Source organism: Notolabrus celidotus, chromosome 17 (assembly GCF_009762535.1).
Source record: "Notolabrus celidotus isolate fNotCel1 chromosome 17, fNotCel1.pri, whole genome shotgun sequence".
NCBI lineage: Eukaryota > Metazoa > Chordata > Actinopteri > Labriformes > Labridae > Notolabrus > Notolabrus celidotus.
Window position 1 is genome coordinate 29802121 of NC_048288.1, and position 8210 is coordinate 29810330.

Here is an 8210-nt window from a genome sequence, read left to right on the forward strand (position 1 = left end):
ACTCAAACACTAAAAATATATATATTTTGAAGTCAACTTTTACTGTGATATACAAAACAAATCAAGCCCACAACAATAATTAAATCTTGCACTTTAAAATAAAATGTGAGGAGATGTCAAACGAAAAACCTCAGATGTACATTTCTCTTTCAGTCTCTACTTCCTGCTTCCTGTATCTCTACAGACTTCAAAATAAAAGCACAAGAACCCATTATACAACACTCAATATTTTTTATCTTGCATATGAAGGGCAGAACAATTATTAACTCCATTACTTTAAGATAAAATGTGATGAGATGTCAAACAAATACTTTGGATGGCTACTATAGATTCTTCTTAAAGCTGCGGGAGCTCATTTCTGGCCACTAGAGGGCAGAAGAACAGTCAAAAAAACACTCATATACTAATGGATGCATAGTTATGACATTAATCTTGACTAATGTGTAAGCACGTATCTTCTTCCTAAGTACTCTACAATTAAGTTCAAACATTTCATTATTCTAAGGCAGCTTCTGCTGAGGCATGACTTCAACATTAACTCACCCATGCACCTCAGAGAGCAGACCTTCCCCCAAAAGATTCATCCCTTTCAGAAAAATGTAGATTCCAGGCTCAAGGTTGTTTTCGTCTCTTGCTGCTGTAAGACCATTATCGAACAACAGAGCGATCAAGGTCATTGCACAGCTCTGCCCACTTAAGAAATCCTAATTTATAATACGTATAGTTCTTGCACTGATAGTAAAACCTTAGGGCTATAATTAGTGAAAGCTTGACAGCATAATTGTGTGTTTTCATCCTGTTTATGGTGCATATAGATTAAACACAGTTGAATAAACTTTAAGCTTCAACAGATTTATTTAATGGATGATTTGAACCGTCTAAAACACAAGCATCGTAAAGATCACACAGAGAACAGGCTGGGTGGGCACTTATATGTGGTGGCACAGAAATCTGGACTTGCTTTGCAGACCTGCTGCAGGATCACCAGAGCACAGGAGTGGTGTTCTTGGTGGTTTTGACTCCCTTTTTCTTCCTCTGCTAAGAATTAACTAACCTGCCACAAACCTACGGCTGTAATTTCAAAAAAGGGAAGAAGTGTGGGCCCGCATGTGGTCCCTGATGATAAAAGGCAAGGGGGGCGAGGAGGGCTGGTATTTATTTTTAAATCTTCAGAGGGGAAAATACTCCTCCCCTTCCATCCTCCTTCCACCCACTCGTATTAAAATAATCCACTTTTTTTTCCCCTCCACCACAACTTGAAGATTTCCAGAGGGTCTCGATGATACTTGACCACATGACGCACTAACTGATTTTTTCCCCCTCTGAGAGGCAGCTGTTTCAAGTCCCATTACGGCGCGAATGAAAGGGAGGGCGATTAAAGCGTCAACATCCCTGCTTTCCCCACTGACATCTCTAATGAGAAACATATTTCAACTGAGCAGAAATGCCTTTCTTACTTTCTGCTGATTGCATTTAAATGTATCCAATGAAGCGATGCAAACGGATTCGGATTTGTTTTTTGAAGACTGCCCCGTCACATGACGCAGGTTATTCAATTTCACACACGCACGTCGCCCATATTGAGCATGTGTTTGATTTTATGACAACTTCTGCCATTCTCCCCCGCTAACATTATTGCATCAGGGTTTATGGGCTTTCCAAGGCAAACAGCGCTGTCATTCCTGATCATATTCTCTGATTTATACCCTTTCTAACTGTGTTGTGGCGCCGAGCTGATGGTTGCCTCTCGCTGAAGACCTCATCTATCTCAAGGTTTCTCAATGACGTCTTAAACCCCGGACAGAAGGGGAATAAAATAGAGGGAGTGAAAGAGGGCGAGAGAGAGAATAAAGAAGAATGAAGCGTCAAGACATAGTGGAGAAAGACTTCCAGAGAGGTGACTATAAAGAGGGATGAGAAGTAGGAGATGTAAGGTGCAAGAGTTCCTCCAGAACTACTTTACCCTGAACTAAAAGGTTCCTGTGCCCCCATTGTTGTCTGCGTTTCGACCGCGGGCTAGACCCGGGTAGATTGTGCAAATCAGGCCAGTGACGTATGGAGAAAATAAAAGTAAATGCACTACACCACCAGACCAGTAGAGGGCAGTAAAACAAAGACGAATGCCATTCATCACAGATGACACCATAGAAGCAGACGGACAGGCAGGTATTATTATGAGCAACACAACAGTTAGCCTGTTAGCATGAAGAGACTCAGCTGGTGCTGTTTTAGATGGTGCTATATTTCATCACAGATGGATTCACTGAATCAACACGTGAGAGGAGATAAGCACGAGTAGCAAAGACGTTTCAACACGGCTTTAAAATCCTTTTGAACTCAAAAAGCCTTCGCAGAGATCGGCCGGTGTTTCGATTTAAACAGCGACCCTGTTAACTGAGAGAAGACTACTGTTACAAGCTGCTAAATCAAGAGAATCACAGCTTCTTCTTTTGAAAAGTACACACACATACAAAACAGATAGAACAAATAAAAACTAATGAAAGAAAGAGAAATCAAGTGAATAACAGATGGAAAAAACAATGACTGTGAATGTTTTTTGGAAAAATTGAAGAAAAAAATGACAAAAAAAAAATGACAAAAAGAAATTTAAAGATTTTTTTTGTTTTGAAAAAAGAAATTTTGAAAAAAAAAATTTGAAAAAAAAATTTGAAAAAAAATTTGAAAAAAAAAAAATGAAAAAAGAAAAGTTTTGACCCAAAAAAAAATTTACAAAAAAAAAAATTTAAAAAAAAAAATTTAAAAAAAAAAATTTTACAAAAAAGTTGACCCGGAGCCTGTCGGAATAATACATTTTCCTCATATTTGAAATTGTGCTCCAAAAGCAGAAAAACAGGAAAAAAAGTAGAAATTTTGCTCCTGCTGTTAAAAACATGTAAAAAGCAATGAATGAATCAACACGTGAGAGGAGATAAGCACGAGTAGCAAAGACGTTTCAACACGGCTTTAAAATCCTTTTTAACTCAAAAAGCCGTGGCAGAGATCGGCTGGTGTTTTGGTTTAAACAGCGACCCTGTTAACTGGAGACTCTCAGCCGGATGCATCCTTCATAAACGTCTTTAGACGATCATTAAATATCTGATGAGGATATTTTGAAATCTTAATAAAAACTAAACTAGTTTGCATTCCCAGGAACTCCCTCTGTGTTTCAACAGCTGTGTAAACTCCACAAACACTGACACGTTCAGCTGAAGGTCTCCAGTTTACAGGGTCACTTTTAAAACCGGAACACCGGGAGGAGAGACGCATTCACGGTGGGGCTGAGAGAAGACTGTTGACAACATTTGAGACCCGAATTCAACATGACTGGCCTGACTTGTCACTTAACTCAGTCATCCTGATTGAACCCTTTTTCCAAGGACTTGTATTTCTTGTAAATTCAAACCAACCAGGGATGTCTCTCGTAGAACCCTGCACTCCAAGCATGCAGGCCTGCTCATCGTACCTAAAGTCTCTAAAAGTAGTATGGGAGGTAGAGCCTTCAGTTATCAGGCCCCTCTCCTTTGGAATCATCTACCAGTCAGGGTCCGGGAGGCAGACACCCTCTCTACTTTTAAGAGTAGGCTTCAAACTTTCCTTTTTGATAAAGCTTATAGTTAGAGCTGGATCAGGCTTGGACCAGATCTTAGTTATGCTGCTATAGGCTTAGACTGACACACTGGGATCCTGACTTTCCCTCTCTCTCCTCTCTCTGCCTGTCTCTTCCTTTAACTCTTCCTGTTTCATTAAAGTTACTAACCATAGACCTTTCTGGAGTCCCTGAGCTCCCTTGTCTCGTAGGTTCCTCTGGATCTCTGCTGTAGATTCCTTTTTTGGGTTTTGGGTCTTTCTTTCTTTCTTCCTTTCTTTCTTTCTTTCTTTCTTTCTTTCTTTCTTTCTTTCTTTCTTTCTTTCTTTCTTTCTTTCTTTCTTTCTTTCTTTCTTTCTTTCTTTGACACACTGTGACTGAGACTTGATTTTAGACCTTTGAAACAATTTTTCCTCAAAGCTTTATAACAAACTTGGACTTCACTTTTAGGATTTGAGACTTGTTCTGATAAAAACTCCAGACTGGAACTGACCTGACTTGGGATTCTGGCTTGTCCTGATTTAAAGCATTCGTGACCCGACACAACAAGAGACTTGAACTTAAAACTTGATTCACTTCAAAGACTCGCCTTCCGACTTGTGACCCTCATTATTCAGTCTGTAACGTTTCCTGTTTTTGAAATTATCTCCGTTCCTTTTTCCAGATTGTTTCCTCTGTTGCGTTTCCCTTATCCTCATATTCCCTGCGCCTCCTCTGTGACTCTTTTGTTCTGTTGTTCTCTTAGTTTTTGTCACTGCTGCTTGTCGTTTCCTCGTGTTACACTTAACGCTCTAATCTTCACACTCCCCCCGACCGACTCTGAAAGTAAATAAAACAACAACACAAAGCTTCAGTGAATACTCTGAAGGTTTCTGTGTTACAAGGTTTAACCTTGTTCCTTTTTGATGGGTTTAATTTTCTCTACCTCTGTCTTTTATGTCAAGATGTGCAAAAGGATTTAAAGCTCGGGTTTGATGTCTGTGCAGTTTGTACGGAGACCAAACAGGAGAGGATTTGCTGTCTTGTTTCATGGATAGATGACTTTCTTTAAACACAGTTATTCCTGAACTCAGAGACCACCGTGCTCTTGTTATTACAGCCCCGGTCCTCCACCTCTAACATCAACACACCCCACACACTCTGCTGACTCTAAAAAATGAACCACACCAGTGTGACCTGAATGTCTGACTACTGGGGAGTCAAGCAGCAGGCAGAGACTCAGGCAGGAAGTCAGATGTGCTTTCTTTTTAGCAGAGATGTCCAGAGTTAAGAAATGCTGAGCTAGCAGCAACGTAGTCTGTAAATTGTTTATGGAAGCGACATCACAGGATTATGAGTCTGGTCCTGCTCGAGGTTTCTGCCTGTTAAAGGAAGTTTGTCCTTGCCACTGTAACTTGCTATATCTCCTGTCATTCCCTCTCTCTCCTCTCTCTGCCTGTCTCTTACTTTAACTCTTCCTGTCCCATTAAAGTCACTAACCATAGTCCTTTCTGGAGTCCCTGAGCTCCCTTGTCCCGTAGGTTCCTCCAACCTTCTGCCATAGACGTCCTGCTGCTGCTACTACTACTATCCGTCTCCCCACTATCATCTCTCTCTCTCTTCATCTCCCTCTATCCCTCTCTCCAACACGGTCTCAGCAGATGTGTGTCTAACATGTGTCTGGTTCTTCTGGAGGCTCAACCTTGTGCACAAAAAAAGACCTGAGACTTCTATCTAAAGTTTAAAAACTGTCACTTTGATATATATCAGAGTCTCTTTCCAGAATTTAAAGTAGACCACAGAGGCTTCATGTTCTGTCACACAGTGCTTGAGTATTCACTTGTGCAAAGGTCAGAGTTCAATGTTCAAGTCAGTGAGATAGCAGCGATATCAAATCGATAATCTGTGTTTGCATTGAGGATGTAAGCTGCAAAGGTTAAAGACTGTTCCCATACCGGGAGTCGAACCCGGGCCGCCTGGGTGAAAACCAGGAATCCTAACCGCTAGACCATATGGGACATGCTATGAGTATTTTCTTATCTCTGAGAAGACTCAGGAAGTCACACTTAGTCCAAGTCCTGAATGATTTGATAAACCTTTCTGGAGTCCCTGAGCTCCCTTGTCTCGTAGGTTCCTCTGGATCTCTGCCGTCTCTCCACTATCATCTCTCTCTCTCTTCATCTCCCTCTATCCCTCTCTCCAACACGGTCTCAGCAGATGTGTGTCTAACATGAGTCTGGTCCTGCTGGAGGTTTCTGCCTGTTAAAGGAAGTTTGTCCTTGCCACTGTAACTTGCTAAATGCTGCAAAGTGCTCTGCTCATGGTGGATTAAGATGAGATCAGACTGAGTCCTGTCTGTAAGACATCTGCCTCCCGGACCCTGACTGGTAGATGATTCCAAAGGAGAGCTGCCTGATAACTGAAGGTTCTACCTCCCATACCACTTTTAGAGACTTTAGGTACGACGAGCAGGACCGCAGTCCTGGGAGCGTAGACATCTGCTGAGACCGTGTTGGAGAGAGGGATAGAGGGAGATGAAGAGAGAGAGAGAGAGATGATAGTGGGGAGACGGATAGTAGTAGTTGTAGCAGCTGGAGTCTGGTACATCCACAGCAGCAGAGATCCAGAGGAACCTACGGGACAAGGGAGCTCAGGGACTCCAGAAAGGTCTATCCAATCATTCCCGACTTGGACTAAGTGTGACTTCCTGAGTCTGGCTAGAGATAAGACACTTCCACAGCAAATCCCATATGGTCTAGCGGTTAGGATTCCTGGTTTTCACCCAGGCGGCCCGGGTTCGACTCCCGGTATGGGAACAGTTTTTAACCTTTGAAGTTACCTCTCATTTCTGTCATCCTCAATGCAAGAGGGAGAGAGAGATGAGACGGACAGTTGCACGTGTAGCAGCAGGCTGTCTACGGCAGAGATCCAGAGGATGTCTACGTGACAAGGGAGCTCAGGGACTCCTGAAAGGTCTATGGTTAGTAACTTTAATGAGACAGGCAGAGAAAGGAGAGAGAGGGAAAGACAGGATCCCAGGTAGTCTAAGCCTATAGCAGCATAACTAAAAGCTGGTCCAAGCCTGAGCCAGCTCTGACTACAGCAGCAAGGACAATCTTCCTTTAACAGGCAGAAACCTCCAGCAGGACCAGACTCATGTTAGACACACATCTGCTGAGACCGTGGGATTGAAAAGGCGATAGAGGGAGGTCACTTTGAGGAAATTTGTTGCAGTTCTACATGTATTTGAGTTCTTTTTGTAGACTTGTTTGTTTGTTTGTAGCTGTTTTGTGTTCCTCTGTGATTCTGCCTCTGTTTTCAGTCACTGTGCATATCTATTTTGTTGCTTTCTGTGTCTTTGTGTTGATTTTAGCGCCTCTAACTCGTCTGTAATCGTTTTAAAAAACATCCTTCTGGTCTCAGTTTTTGTGTTTGATGTCCCGTGTCTCTCTCTGTGATAGTTTCGCTTCTCCTCTCCGCCATCTCACTGACTGAAAAAAAAAAACAAAGATTAAAAAGATGATGCCACAAACCTTAATGAGAAGCAGCGCTCGCTCAAACACACTGCTGCACACGAGCGTCGTAGTCATGCACAAACACACACACACACACACACACACCCACAAACAAGCTCTAAAATAACAGGTGTTTCAAACAATACATCCCTGGAGGGGTGAGACAAAGAAGGGTTTATTTTGGGCTCCTGCACAGAGCGATGAATGCAGAGACGGCCCGGAGAGCTGGCAGGTAGCTCTGCTCTTATTACTCATACCCTTTTCTCCTCTGACACCAAACTAAGCAGTGACACCGGCTGACATTTAAAACACCGGTGACAGCGACAACATCTCAAATGTCGCAACCCTGAGAGGAGAGACGGGGATCTCGGTTAGGGGAGATGCAGGCGAGGGTGAAGATATGCGGCTGAGGAGGGTTTCATAAACACTGCATGAGTGAAAACACCTGAGCTGAATGAGAGACAATTAATGTGTCACTTTGCATTAATGACGTTTTACTGTAAAGCATCCAAAGACTCCTTTTCCCTGACACACACCTACACACAGGTCGGCCACAAACAGAGGTAATAATTAGCTGTTTCAGAAATGACACATATAATTGAAGCCTTTATTTACCGGCACTGGAACAAAATGTTTGTTTGGCATCTTTAAACTCAGAGGAAATGAGCAGAGCAGAGCAAAGTGAAAGATGTGTGATTTTAGGGGGGAGTTGACGTCTCTTTTTTACAGAGCTCTTCTCCACCTGGATTTTTCATCAAGCGTAGCGATTATTTCTGCCCTGGAGTCACATCTGAAAAGATCCTTGGATGTGAAATGAGCCTGGAAAAGGTGACAGCGAGACAGAAGAGTAAAAGACGATTTCATTTCTACTAGTGAGGTTGATTCAGACTGAGCTACGTCACATTTCTACTTCTTTATTTATTCCCTGAAAATTAATCTCCTCTCCTCCGTGTCACCACGTCTGACACTTGTATGTTTACAGATGATGTGCCACATGAGAGCTGGAGGGTTTTTTTTGCATGGGTTTAACACAAGTTGATGCCAATTTGGTTTAAAAGACAGGAGATGAAGAAGCTGCAGGACTGAGGATAAAATAAAAATAAAACACAGCCCTCACTAAGTGTCTTAAT

At 42.3% G+C, this 8210-nt stretch overlaps 2 non-coding genes across 2 annotated transcripts; one reads left to right on the forward strand and one right to left on the reverse strand.

The window, feature by feature from the left end:
- Positions 1 to 5511: 5511 nt before the first annotated feature.
- trnae-uuc lies at positions 5512 to 5583 on the reverse strand. Its single transcript has one exon. It is a non-coding gene; the product is annotated as a tRNA-Glu (tRNA).
- A 726-nt stretch (positions 5584 to 6309) lies between these two features.
- Positions 6310 to 6381, forward strand: trnae-uuc. Its single transcript has one exon. It is a non-coding gene; the product is annotated as a tRNA-Glu (tRNA).
- The last annotated feature ends 1829 nt before the right edge of the window (positions 6382 to 8210 follow it).